This window comes from Lissotriton helveticus, chromosome 12 (assembly GCF_964261635.1).
Source record: "Lissotriton helveticus chromosome 12, aLisHel1.1, whole genome shotgun sequence".
Classification (NCBI taxonomy): Eukaryota; Metazoa; Chordata; class Amphibia; order Caudata; family Salamandridae; genus Lissotriton; species Lissotriton helveticus.
Genome location: NC_136073.1, coordinates 841,875,274 through 841,890,403, shown reverse-complemented (window position 1 = coordinate 841,890,403; position 15,130 = coordinate 841,875,274). Strand labels below are relative to the sequence as shown.

At 46.7% G+C, this 15,130-nt stretch overlaps 1 protein-coding gene across 1 annotated transcript in view; it reads right to left on the bottom strand.

Moving 5' to 3' along the window:
* The window catches only part of ABHD17A (abhydrolase domain containing 17A, depalmitoylase), a 100,506-nt gene that overhangs the window by 61,484 nt on the left and 23,892 nt on the right, over positions 1-15,130 (bottom strand). The gene's annotated exons all lie outside the window — the stretch shown is intronic.

Sequence of the window (15,130 nt, the reverse complement as noted above, 5' to 3'; positions counted from 1 at the left end):
TAAGATTAGAGCACGACAAAGACCTACTAGACCTGCTGCTGACCGCAGCGGTAACAAGCATTGGCATTGCCAATAGTTCTCGCTTGTGGGACCTTATAAGTATTTAGTTTTGCAGCACAATATGATGAGTGGCGTTGCGTGGGTGAGTGGCGTTGCGTGGGTGAGTGGCGTTGCGTGGGTGAGTGGCGTTGCGTGGGTGAGTGGCGTTGCGTGGGTGAGTGGCGTTGCGTGGGTGAGTGGCGTTGCTGTGTGTGAATTGCTGGTGGGGGGTGGGCGGGGGAGCAGCAGGCAGATGCGAGTGGAGCGCGCGCTGGAGAGGGAGGGGGTGGGAGGACTAGGCAGCGGGAGAGAGGGAGAAAGGAGCGCGAGGGAGGCGTTTTTAGATACATGAAGCCAAAATTACAAGTGAGCATGTTACAAAAGCAAACGTTACGTTACATGGGACAATAGTGACAGTTGTGCAAGTATCAAGAGCAACAAAATACAAGAGGTAGCAAACGATATGCAATAGCATATCTGAGGGAACACGGCCTGGAGGTAACAAACGATATGTTCTTAGAGGAAACAAGCTTCTCGGCATTGCTGGTTGGGGGAGTGGGGGAGGTGGGCGTGGGAGCGGCAGGCAGATGCGAGTGGAGAGCGCGCTGGAGAGGGAGGGGGTGGGAGGACTAGGCAGCAGGAGAGAGGGAGAAAGGAGCGCGAGGGAGGCGTTTTTAGATACATGAAGCCAAAATTACAAGTGAGCATGTTACAAAAGCAAACATTACGTTACATGAGACAATAGTGACAGTTGTGCAAGTATCAAGAGCAACAAAATACAAGAGGTAGCAAACGATATGCAATAGCATATCTGAGGGGACACAGCCTGGGGGAAGCTGGCTGGGGAGGAGAAATGAAAGGAAGGCTGTGTTTGCGGGGAGAGAGAGGGGAGGTGCTGGTGTGGGAGGAGTGCTGCTACGGCAAGGCTGTGTTTGCGGGGAGAGAGAGGGGAGGTGCTGGTGTGGGAGAGGGGAGGTGCTGGTGTGGGAGGGGGGAGTTGCTGGTGTGGGAGGAGTGCTGCTAGGGGAGGAGAAGCCCTGGCCGTGAATGCTCGTGCATGTTCACGTGAACTGCAAGAAAACGCCGGGCTGAAACCCCTTAGTTTGAAGAGGATTTTGCCGACATGAATTCGATCCTATCCATTCCTGCGGAATGGGACAGGCTCGACCTAAAAATGGTCCAAGCCTATTGGAAAGACAAGTAAGACCTCATACAAAGGCTGGTTCAACTGGGTTACGCACCTCAGAGGTGCGGAAAACATTGCACTACAGAACTCACCCTGGAGTTCAGCAACCAGAGGGATGTGGAAGTCACTCGCCTGGTACCTTGACTTTTGCGAACCACCATGAAACCAATTCCTCCCGGCGACACACCCCCTGACCTCCCCTCTATGTGCGGTAGGGCAAACGTAACGGAGCGCTACTACCATGGCCCTACGGGGTGATGGGTGGGCTGACTTGTCTACCAATTTCGCCACTAGCAAGCCAGTGGTGTGGTGGCTGTCACGTGTCTATTAGTCTTATTACTACAGAAACTTTGTGTCCTCCTTTCTCCCTTGCTTCTTTCTATCACCCTTTTCCTAATTTTCAGTAAGTCAAGTCAGATGAGGTTAACTAAACATATATTTCGAAGTTCCTGTAAACACTGTTCTACAAACTACGTATGGCTAACCTTGTAACAGAAATGCTAATGTCTTTGCTTATAAAATTAATAAAATACTTTGAAATAAAAAATAAATTAAAAAAACAGCATTTCATTTCATACATAACCATTGTGTTATCTTGCACCATAAACTGGTGCAAAATGTCCCATTTTTATTGATGGATTGAAAAGCTAATTCAGGTTGCAACATTTTCCATATACGTTTCCCAAGGGTTAAATAAAAAAAAACTTCAGCTCACACAACCCTTAGTCACTGCCACGTAGGACCACAAACACCAACTCGAACGGTGCTGGTGGATTATGACAGTTTATTGGCTATACGGTAGACATGAACTCTGGTTACAGCCTCAGCAGATGTGGGATACTGTGCTTTTGCTTTTTTTTTTATCACTTCTGTCTTGGCAGGAGTTATATTGTTTTAGTTCCTCTTTTAACTATATCAATAGTGCACCTTGTCCCACAGGTTATCGGTGTCAACTTATTTTCCCTGAATATCAGTTCCTCTTCCCTGTCAATGGACGGGTGCGGAGTTGGGTGGGAGTGCGCCCAATCCCCAGCAAGAGACCACCTCGGCGGCACACAGCCGGTGTGGTTTGGCCACAAGAGCAGGTCTGCAGTCAGGTTCTGTGCCCAACCGCACATATGCTGCCAAACCACCACACTCACATGCCCTTTTTAAAAAATGTTATAAATGGTTTTCCGATCCTGCGCCCGACTCTCGTGGACTACTGATCGTATGGGATCCTCCTTTTTTCTAGGTCACCAATTGACGGTTCACTCAAACTTTCCAGGACGAGCTAAGATGGAAGATCTTTTTGGGGGAAAGTTTTGAGAAGATTTGTCAAACGGCGGCAGAGTTATTGCCAAACCAATAAATGAATTTCCTAATGTAACAAGGTCCAACTATGTCTACACAGGGGCAAATGCCACTTTGCAATATGAATATATATTTATTAAAAGAAAAAACACAGACATTCACCAGCCACAGTTAGCTTTCTAACCTTTACCAAGGACTGTACATAGCCTCCCACATGGCACCCCAAATGACATGTTCGATAGTCACTAACCTATCTATTTAAAGGGATCTACTTAGCAGCCTACATTAAACCCAGTGATTAATTTGAGCAAGTGCTTTCAGGTGCTCAGCACCGGCACTTCTTTCACAGGGCCAGGGCTACAATTTCTGACCCTGCAGGTGGTGGTCTCAATATTAATTGTTCAAATTCAAAATAAAAAGAACATACATTGCATGGTGACTTCCTGGTAAATGTTCATAGACAGGCCAGCATACGCCTGTCCAGGCAGACGTGATTGTGTATCACCACGTTAGTGATGAGGTCATCACGCCGATCACAAATCCAAGAAGTCATCGACAAACTGTGGCTTACATTCTATTCCCAGAGTCTGCTGCACCCTGCCACTGCCTGTGCCTAAGCCTCCCATTGGATAATTGTAGCTGGGGCCGGGCTCATGAGGGAGTTGAGGCAAAAAAGCTGTAAGAGCGCATTTGGAACTTGGGCGTGAGGGCTCTTGAGGAAGAATAAATGAAAGTAAGTGTGGACTTCCACTTGCTGCATAGCCAGAGTAGCATATCCCGCAGCCCTGCATTGCTGCTATCCTGAACGTGCTCGATGCGGCTGTGGACCAACACAACTTTTGTGCGCCATGTCGTCACCTGTAGAATCTGTGCGCTGCACTGCAACATGGTAATTGTTGAGCGTGTGTGAATCCAGTAGGAACCACAGCCATGCTTACCGGCAGTGGCAGCGCGGCTGGGGACAGCGTGCAGCGCGGCTGGGGACAGCGTCTGTGCTGTATCAGGCAGGGTCACAGCAAGCTGAGCAATGGATGCCAATGCCGTCGCCATCCCATGACCTACTAATTACAGGCAGCACTAGCAGTGACATCACCTGCTGTGCTCAAGCAGGGTCTGTTCCGTAATAAACCCAGTCATACTGCACTGATTAATATATGCAAAAAAAAGCATTTTCATTTGGTGTACATTTTGTTTTTGCACTCGGTGTAGGTAAGAAAGTAAAATACGCATCTTCCACTTTAGTAATGACAACAGGAAAACGCAGAGTTCAAAATAGCAGGGACATGTACAGGCTGACGGCAGGGGTCACAGGCAGCAGTGTTATAGATGAGAGAGAGAGCCGGAGTAAAGAGGAGAAAGAAACAACAGGAGAGGAGAGAGATAAGACGGAGCTAAGTAGAAAAAAAGGAGAGCAAATCAGATACAAAGAGAAAGCAGCCATGATGTGAAGAAGAGAGCATTAAGAAGAGAGAAGATAGAATGAAAGGATGTAGAGGACAGGACAGAGGAAAAAAAGCAGACAAATAATAAAACGGAGACACAGCTAATCAGTGCTAGAAGAGTGATAGTAAAGAGCCAAGATCGGGGGGAGAGAGAGCAGAGCATGGATAAAAGTGAAGAGGAAAAAGGGCAGGGCTAGAATGTATAGAGAGCAAATCAGAAATACAGGGAATAAGGTAACACACCAGGTGTGACAAAGATGATAGAAAACAATTAGAGAGGTCCGAAGATAGTCTCTTAGAGCAAAGACTTAGGGGACAGACAACAGATCAAGGTTAGAAGATAGAGACTGAGGTAGTGAGAGTGTTGAAAGTGGGGCTCACCGGAGGAAGAAGTGAGCTGTGGCCTCCTTGGCAAAATTTTCAGCACCTGCACTTTTTTTTTTTTTTTTTTACAAATTAAGCGGGGGTACTCACCCCAATTTTATTTTAGGCCCCCCCCCTTGGTAGAGTTAAAAACATGTTCCAATGGGGTGAATATTATTATATTCAAGATCTACCCCGGCTCTCCCATCGTTTGATGCTTTTTTAGTGATATATTTTATAAGCAAGTTTTCTGAACATGTTTTGTTATTTGTTCACAGGTAACACAGATACTATTTGCTCCTTATGATTGAAGCTGAGAGGGGGACAAGGAAGACATTTCCCAATGTTCACCCCAATAGAACAAGTTTTTAACCCGGCCATGGGGGCCTTAAATAAAACTAGGGTGGGTACCCCCTTACACAGTTTTAATCTAGGCTGCAAAGTGGAACCCTTAAATAGATCGGGTAGTGACTAACAAACACATCCATGCTCCACTCTGAGTGTTAGTCTGCACCAGAGTGTTGTAGTACCTCCTATGATGAAGCATGCCACTATCTAGTGGGTGAGGGCAATTTTTACAACCCACTTGGCATTTTTGGTGTGTGTGTGTGTAAATGGCCCTTCATAATGTTACCTCTTTCCCTTTTTGGATGTCCTGGTTTTGACTGTCGGATAGGAAGACAAGGGAACAGGGATTCCTCTCGCCCCTCCTTTTTTAGGTCGAGCCTGGGCAGCCCATGCGCTGCTCTGCTGCATGCTGTATTGCGAGTATGGAACTGAAACCCCGCCCACTCTCAGCCCATATTTGTCATTGGCTTGTGTCATTACCCTTCGTAAATGCTGGCTTCCGATTTGTTAATAGGCTTGTGTTAGTCTGTTCTTAGTGCCTCCTTGTTTCATTTGTAACCTCCCATGAGAACTGGCCATTTTACTTCGGTCGTTACACAGTACATCTTTTTTAGTCTGTAACCACTATTATCTTTAATGGAGTTTCTCCTACTGCAGTCACGACATGCTGCTGTCCTGCAACATTCAGCGCGCCATGCACGCTTTCACTGTCCGAGCAGCCTGGGACAATGGCGGCCGCTTCTTTGAATAGGTCACGCATTTACAAGAGTTGGAGCTACTGGCATTGTAAATGTGAATGCCTTTTATTTATGCGTTAATTAGCAAAACAGATAAATAAAAGGCACTGTCATTTACAATGCCAATAGCTTAAACTCTCGCAAATGCGAGACCTATTGCATTGCAAATGCTTGTTTTGTGAGGAAACAACAAATGACATCTCAGGACGTAATCAACAAAGCAATGCATGCACTGTATGATCAATACCAGTGATCCGTGTGGCTGAAGGGAATGCCTTTTGCATAATACGTCCGTGTGTATCTCGTGCCCACCGGAAGACTGGACTTAAAATAATTTTTTGTTCATGCTACAGAGAAGTCTTGGTCAGAGGTCTTGTCTGCAGAGTATGTGGTCAAAGACCGTGCACTGCGCATGTTGAATGCAGGTGGTCCTATACCAATATATATGCAAGAGCGCACAGGACAAGGCCATGACCTGTGCGTTACACATTTGTTTGCAGATCTCGCTTGCCGGTGGGGCTTGTATGCCCTACGCTGCTGTATACTGAATGCACATGACATAATGAAAGGTCATGCCCGCAGAACCATAAATATATCTCTTGGGGTTTATTTCCTTAGGTCCATATAATGCACTGTTGTCGTCTTTGGTAGTAAGCTATGTGAGATCCTCTGTGGTGCTATCCGTGTTATTTCTGATGCCTTGGAGACCTCTTGCTCTGGTAGATGGGAAGCCAAGCATTCAAGGTGCTTTTACAGGTTTTGAATTGCAAAAATGAAGTCCCTATAACTCTCTTCTTACCCTGAACCAAGACATTTTCTATTAATCTAGGTTAATACACGAATGCAGCAGGGAACCATAATATCCCATGAATATCTTTTTTTTTTTTAAATAACGTTTTGGGTACTGTAATGATATTCTTTGCCCACCTAATGCAGTATGTTGTGTCCCACCCTCGTCGCCAAAATGTTGTAAATAGGTTAGGTAGGCAGCACGACACGTCTTCAGGTTATTAAGATATATTTATTAAGTTAGATAGAAGAAGACAGCAGAGCAGTAAAACCCCACAGCTGACCAGACCAACTGCCAAGGCTGGAATCTTCACACACCAGATAGAACACACTTAGGTACTATGGGAGATAGAGAAGGTAGGAACACTAAGAAAGGACTACAGACACCAAGTAGTCATATTGAACCAAGTAAGAATATACAACACAGTACTCACTGGGCATCATGTCTGGCAAACAGGAACATTGGGCACAACACAATACCTATGGGTATGTTCTGTGCCCATCATCTATAACCAAAAGGCATGGCCTGGTGATGAAGAGTGGGAGGGGGGACCCGAGAGGCCAGAATGAAGTACAGTCTTTTAAGATCCAGCAGGGATGACATTGGACTCGGTCATGGCTCTGCTCCTTGAGTCTGCTGGCCCACGCCTCCCGTTGGAGGTGCGACCATGCGTCCTGTGACATGGTTCATCTTCTTGCAGAATGCCCTGCGGTCAGTACTCTCTGGACCGCAGTAGGGTCCATGCTGGTGGAGACCCTGGATATACCCGCTCCACTATTGAGTCAGCTCCTCCTCGTGCATGACCTCGCGGGCCTCCCCTAGCTAACACATGCTCGCCGCCTCCTCACCACCACTCTTACAACAGCCAGAATCTGCACCCCGCGTCATTAGTGCTCTCCGCAGTTCCCAACCCATGTGGTATGGCTCGCAGCCATTTTTAGGGCTGCCTCCTACCAGAAATGTATCTGTAACCTGATGGATAGGGCTGGTGAGAGCCTCCTTATTTGGCCCCCACCTGAGGGGAAAACTGATTCCCTTGGCCACCCTCCCTGCCTTTGTTTGCCGAGCCCCTTCCCTTTTCTCTCTTACCCCCCACCCCCAACTTCACCCCCCAATCTCAAATTCCCCCCTGGCTTTTTTGCTTGCTTACCTGCTTCACTGTCTCTGCCCTCGCCGGCCCCCTTATTGTCGGATTCATATGTATCACACTTGACAATTGTATCACTCTTTTATACTTTTGTGCTTTCAGTGGCATTTGTGAATTCAATAAAGTAAGTTAAACACAAAAAAAATTCAAAATGACCTCTCAATGTAAAATGATGCTGAACCATAACATCAAAGTTATTAGCACTGATAATACAGAAACTTATGCCACAACGGTGGAAATAAATATGGCCCAATAAAACATGTTACAGGGAAGAAGTGTACTAATCATCAGAGTCACATGATTATTCCTGCAATGCCAAGGTCAAACAATGTTATGACAACAGCGCCAGACAGATTGATTCACTTTTAATTCAACTCGTGCTCTAGTTCTAGTTAAACACCTTTGTGTATAGCACGTAGACACGGACACACAACACAGCCGAAGTGTAGATCTGCTCAGCAAATACTCTAGATATCGCATCACTAGCAGGTTCGGGACATCAGGGCCACCTCAAATCTCAGTCTGTCATGAGACATGGCTCCTCCCGTCAATCAAAAATCATAATCAAAACACACATGACTGTTAGTCAGACATTTTGCATCCGATATATAGAGTGGGCTCTACGTTTGCCATTTTCAACCATTGGCTTTCTTTAACCAGCCTTATTCAAACATTGGCTTAAGCCTTTGTCAATCATGCCTTTGGCACAGTCAAGTGTATCATATCTAACCTGATGCTGTTGGCTGTTTGGGTGTATCCTCTTATCTCCACTCGAGTGCTTGCCCTGCATCGCTTGCAGGACTACTTTCCAACTACAGCTTGGTCTTGCCGTCTCCCTCCCATGTGTTTCACTCCAATGTTGTACGTGTTAGCACTTAAAAAACAGAACTATCAGTTTGCCAATGCTAGTTTGGGTACTTTATAGATTGCCTAAATGGGCACTTTAAAGCTGGTCTGGTTTTGGGCATCAGGTGCCCTTATGTGGCCCTCGTTGGTGGGTTCACGTTTTATTCATTGCAGACTTCCATTTCATGCTCTGAACCTATTGTTGCTCAGGAAACCTGTTAGCAGATGAGAAGCTGGCAGCTGAGTGAAATGTAAGGGAAGCTGGGGGCTGGTTATGAATGGCCTGGGGGTCAGCCTCTCCCCGGGATCTCCCAGTTTCTTGAAGAAACAAAGTAGGGTCAGCAACCATGAGTTGCGACGGAAGGCTTTGTTGAAGAGCACAGTACCTAGTCGTTCCCTGTACTGTGGGTCGTGTGCACCTTTGAAGAATGGCAGTGTTACAGAGCTGTGCTACACAGACGGTCAGCGTTCTTCTAGTTTGTTTCCTCCTCCTCCTTACAGCCGGTCAGCAAATTGACTGGTTTTTGGTCACAATCTGGGGCGTAACTGGACCAGATTCTAGTAATCACTGGGTCATGACCGTCTAAAGGCTTTCTGCATGGTACATAGCAGCTCAACCCTGTGGCCCACCAGGAGCAAGTGGAGGGCTTACGCTGTCAGGGTTGCTTGGTCCTCTGTATGCTACCCTCTGAGGTTTCAGGATATTCTTTCAGGAAGGGGTTGCATCGGCTGTTGCCCTCTTCAGTATTTCTGCAGAGCGGTTAGCAAACACCGGTTGCCCTTCCAATTGTACAACTCCACGCTGTCCTGGATCCTGTAAGAACACCATGCTTGCTCCCAGTGCCCCAGGATCACCCATTTTCCCCATAGTGCCATGATACTACTAGTAACCGATTGCCGAAGACTACCTCTGCGACTCAATTACTACTGGCACAATGGTTTTAGCAGGGTATCCTGCTTCGTATGTTTGGTCAATTTGCTTTCCTCGCCACTGCGCGATTTGCAGGGAAAAAAGGAGATCAGGTTGCAAAGGGCCATAAAAGTTCTCCACCATTTCTGGTGCGACTGGACGAGTGTCTTGTGTGAGAAAGTGCCATCTTTCTTGCATGGGTATGCCCCCACTTTTTGCTGAACTGCTGATGTGCTTTGACTGAGTGTGCCCTGGGCTCCTGCGAACCAGGTGCCCAGGGCCTGTGTTCCTTCCCTAAAAGCTGTATTGAGACAAAATCCAATTGGCATCTCTGGCCACCTGTCAGCCCCTAGTAAATGGTACCCTAGGTACCCAGGGCATGGTGACCAGAGAAGATCCCTAAGGGCTGCAGCACTTATTGTGCCACCCTTAGGGGCCCTGTACCCTGACACCCACACACTGCCTTTGCAGGCTGAGTGTCTAGGTACAGAACTAAACCAAGAGTCGACATGGCACACATCCCTGTGTGCCATGCCCACAACCCCCACTGCCCTGGCATACCTCAGTCACCCCTCTAGCTAGGTGCTCTATGCCAGTGGTGTGGGCACATGTGCATGAGCCCTGTGCCCCTACAGTACCAAGGGCCATTCCTTGGCACTGTAAGTGCAGTGATGCCATTAAGAGTATATGGTGCTGGGAGGTTGTTATTATGAACTCCACAGCACCATAATGGCTACACTGAAGACTGACAAGTTTGATATCAAACTTCTCAGCACATTAAGCCCGCAATGATGCCAGTGGAGGATTTAATGTAAGATGCACCAAAGGGCATCTTATGATGCTCCCGGAAAACCTAACCTACAATCCACATACGGGCTGAGAGGCTGCCTAGGCTGCCACACAGCAGACATGTTGCTGGACCCCTGGGTGGAGAGCCCCCCCGCTCTCCTGGGCCTGCAACAATGCACATCCTGGGCGAGGTGCTAGGTCTCCTCCCCAAGGATGGGCAGGGGGAAGCTTCAAAGGCCTGCCGCCTTTGTGAGCTTCTCCAGACCATTTGCTGTACCCAGCAACTGGCCTCCACCAGTTCTGACCTCCACTCTGGCGGGAAGAGTGACAGGAAACCCTACGTCAGGAAGGGGGGTGTGCCAGCCTGTGCCAACCCCACCCCTCAGGTGGGAGAGGCGAGGTGATGCACAACCCCGGGCTCCGGCCATCTTGAAGATGGGGAGACCTGCCCAAACCCAGCTAGGCTCCTGCCCCCCTCCCACAGGAGAGGAGCAGACTAGGGGGTGTACCCACCCCAGGACAGCGACCTATTGGTCTCTGCCCTTTCCCTACCCGTAACACCCCTAAATTCATTATTTGGGGGCACCCTGAACCTTCTTTCCTCAGATCCCGTTTTGAAAAACAAGAAGAACAAGAAGAACGATGACATGCCGTGCAGCTGCTAACAAAAAGACGAGGACAATTGACTTCACCCCAGCCCTACCGGCCTGTTGATCCTTGAACCTGCTCCTGCTTAATCTCGGAGTCTCCTGCGCCCAGCAACTTCGAGAACTCCGGAGGACCTTCCTGCCTTGACCCTCTTAGAGACTGGGACTCCCATGAGCAGAGGCTCTTCTCCAACAGCAACACCCCTGGTGCAAGCCAGGAACCACAAATCCAGCCCACTCTGCACCCGCCGAGCCCAGCCCTTGCCAGAGTGATCCAAGACCACGAGGACGTCCCCCCGGCGACTGGGACCCAAAGTCCAGTGCCCAAAGTCCCTCCTCGACCAACCAGACAATGCCTGCAGCCTCAGAACCAGGGACCCCCCAACCGCAACCAGCCGAGGGTAAGATTTCCCGACACCAAAAGACACCCCAGCGCCCTGCGGCTCCCTGTGCCCTCCTTTGGGGTACCTACCTCTTCTCCAAGATCCCAACTTACCTCTCGAAGTGGTGGTCACACCTGAAGAATCAACGTCCCCGAGCCTGCAGCCTTTGTTCCCTTTTTACCTTTCCCATGGGGAGAGGAGTTGGCCTAACTGCTAGGGCGCTCGACCTCGGACCTGGAGATCTGGGTTCGAGTCTCGGTAACGACGCCAAAAACCTCCTGTGATTCTGGAAAAATCACTTAATCTCCCCGTGCCTAAAATGAATGTGTGTCCGTCCTCATGTAACATAACTGGTGCTATGTAAAGCGCTCTGATACCTGATTCGGTTCGGGTCTAGTTCGCGCTATATAAAACTCTGCTAAAAAAAAAAAATAATAATAACATTGAGCGCCCGGCGGCTCAAAAGCACCCTGCACCCAGCAGCCCGAGTGACGCTGGAAGTGCAACTACTGCCTTACACTACTTCTCCACTTGCCCTGAGAAAGTGACCAGGAGCTCAGCTCCCACAGCCACGTGGCCTGCTTGCTTGCAGCCACCAACCGAAGGCCCACTACCCGCCATTGGATTGCATTGGGCCTACTCTCTCTGCACCCGGCTGTCCCTGTGCCGCTGAGGGTGCAAATACTGTACCTTTCCGACCCTGGGAGACCCCTGAGTCAATGCCCAGAACCTCACCCTCAACAGTCGAGTACTCACCTGAAAGCCGATAACTCACTTTTCTTCCATAGGCTATCATTGACTGGTTTTCTCTGAAATTTCTTTTAAGTGTCGATTTTTGCAAACTACAAATATTCTTTAAAAATCGTACCAACTGCTGAAACGTAAATACTTATCTGTCTTGGGTAGAGGTGCCAGTGCTGGATCTAGGAGTCCAGTACTGGATCACAAAAGTAACGAGAACCTACTTTACCTGCGACTTGAATTTCCTTCCACAGGATAACATTGCTAGTTTTTCACTGAAGTTTTTGTGTCAACTTTGAAAATACATTTATATTCTTTGAAATCACTGCAATAACAAAAACGTTTTTACTAAACTGTTTTCGGCTTAGATCCCAGGACTAAATCTAGGACCCAGTCCTGGAGTTACAAAAGTAATCTATAAAGTAATCAACTGCATTTATGTAGCAAAACCCATTGAGCTCAATGTGAAATTGTGTTTAGAATTGTGTTGCCTATTGCAACCACTGTAACTATTGTGCTTACAAAGTGTATTGCCTTCCTGCAAAGTAATTACCTGAAGTCACTCATATTGAGAAAAGTATATTTTGATACCTGTTGGTTCTAAAAATAAAACAACTATATCTTTTGATATAAAAACAATTGGTCTGGATTTCAGTTCTTGAGTGTGTGAAACCTTTTGCCGACTGAGTGCACATCAAATGCTTTACACTGTCCTCTAGTACTGCCTTACTGCTCGACCAAACTACCACTTTAGAGAGTAAGGTCATACCTGACTTTAACCTCTGTTATACCTCTGGAGATTAAGGACTCTATACACACTGTACCTTACTCTTGTCCAGTATATATAGAGCCACTTTCTTACATCTTGGCGCTGTAGTTAATCAAGAGGACCACTCTTGGAATTGTTGTGTAGTTAAAGCATATGACAGAGGCTTGACCATGTAAAGCTTGATAAATATTGGTCTAGCCGTTCATAGCTGAATAATTACACTTCACATTTTTTTCGTTATGTTTTTTATATCAGCCTACTTTTGAGACAGATTCCTCACATTTCTTGTCAGATTAGAAAATAACCATTATTGTTATAAACTGATGCACCCTTCAAAAATCATTGGTACATGTGTCTTTTGAGAACATGCCATTGGGGGGGGGGGGGGGGAAGTGTTTTTGGAAGAGTGCAGGATGAAAATATTTCTTCACCTTCCATAGAACAGCCTGTACCAAACAACACGTGCCTAAATGGAAACATCTGCATGCCATTCGTAGGGCATGATGTAAGAGAACACGCGCTGTTTACTAGAGAGTTGAACCCTGTGTCCAGCATTTTAAATAGACATCAATTTAGCATCTGCAGCATACTGAACAGAAACATTTCTACTAAAGAAACAGTGGCAGTACTTAGAACAGTGTGATAATGCTAACACAGACTCACAGTCATCTGTTTGGAATGAATTGTGGCAGCAGCACGGATGTCATTGGCGAAGGCAGATACTTATAAGATATATCTATGGAACAGCTGAGCGAACTATAACTACCCAGTGACGACTATATAATCGAGAGAGATGGGTGTGTGTGTGTGTATATATATATATATATATATATATATATATATATATATATATATATATATATATATATATATATATATAAAAAATTTTTTTTTTTTTTTTTCGACTCGAGCCCAAATTTATTAAGCGTGAAGGTTTATTCAAACAAAATTGCCAAAAACGCCCGACGCGTTTCGGTGCAGCCGCACCTTGGTCACGGGTCATATATATATATATATATATATATATATATATATAATGGATATATTTCATTATGGGGCAGTAGTCGCATGCAGCGTTATAGCTGGTGACAATGATAACATTTCAGCTACACAACATCCAAACAGTTACATTCATACACTGTCTCTGCACAGATGAGCCTCTGCTACATGGATTCACAGTGAACCACAAGCCACACACACTATTCGTACATTACTACGTTCGGCTTGTACCACATCCAAACACCACCACACGGGATGCTCAGAAGACTCCAGTCACAATTACAGGCACAGCTTACCTTGACTTTCTCAACACCACATTCCCATATGCATACTGCACAAACAACACTGCACCACAAGAATACTTTTTAGTTTTAGCACAACAAACGAACATGACTAACTAAAGTCTATATAATTTATGTTGCCACACTGCAATAGTGGAATTATTTTCCTGGGATCGGATCTTTAACAGACAGACGCACAACTACTAAGGCTTCAGTGTGCGCGCGCACACTTCAAATCACCATAGCCAACTAAGGCGCATACACACAAACACACACACAATATCACCAGTGATACAGTCACTGAACTTCTCAAACGATACCCTGGGTATAAAAACGGTTGTCTTTTTGTTTCTACAAAGGTTGGGAAATCCTTTCCACAGCCTTACCCACGCAAAGGCTGCCCTGCTTCCTCATAGGGGTCCGCCTCGCAGTGAGACCCCTGGGAGTATCGGTGTGGGCTACAATCCTCCAGAAGAGGGGTGCACTTGGAGATGAATGTCGCCGGTGTCCCCCCTGTCGGAGTTGGTGTGGGTGCATGATTTTTGTACAAAGAGCAGAGGGGATACTGGTGCGAGGGAAAGAGTTGAAACCTCCCGATAGGCCCAGAGTTGTATTCTTGTGTACAAGCATAGGGTAAACAAAACAAAGTGGGGCTTAATTCGACCCACAGAGAGTTGTATTCTGCTGTTTGCACAAACACTCTCCACCCACACCAACATCCGCAGTGTAAGAGTGTGTAAAGGCTGCATGTGTGTGAATCCGTGTTTTGCAGAGTGCATGTCGCTAGTCGGTGCGCGTCATGTGTTCACCCTTGTGACAGGGACTTCAATCAATAAAACGCCTCTCTCTACAACAAGCCCTGCTTTGCTACGTTGCCTTTTCCTAATCCATATACAATAGACAACCTATAGCTCATAGAACGCCGTCAAGCTCTCTGCTGATAGGACAGTTTTCTGTTCGGAAAAAAATCTATACAACAATAGACAGGCGTACAGGGTGATAATGTGTATTATGGTCCAATATTGCTACCTGTGAGCTCTAGCGACAAGACCACAAACTGCGAGGTTCAGAGTTATGTTTCCAAACAGAACCCCGAGATGGCATTATAGGATCATAGCACACATTATCTTTTTATTAAATTCTAGGTCTGATATATGGGACAGTGCAAGCTGTCTGGGTGTGAAAGGCCTATTGCTTTCCACTCATTGGCTTGATCACCAACCTCATTTTCTTGCTACTCATTTGACGGCTTACCTTCCCCTTCTTATGTTTGTCCCTCCCTGAGAACATACACTCTTCAACATCCTTTCGATTAGATGGATTTGTGGAAAATTAGTGCGTTTTGGTGAACATTATCTGCGCCATCTTGCCTCTTCCCCTGATGCCACACTTTTGTCGTGCGCGCCCGCCATTTTAAGAT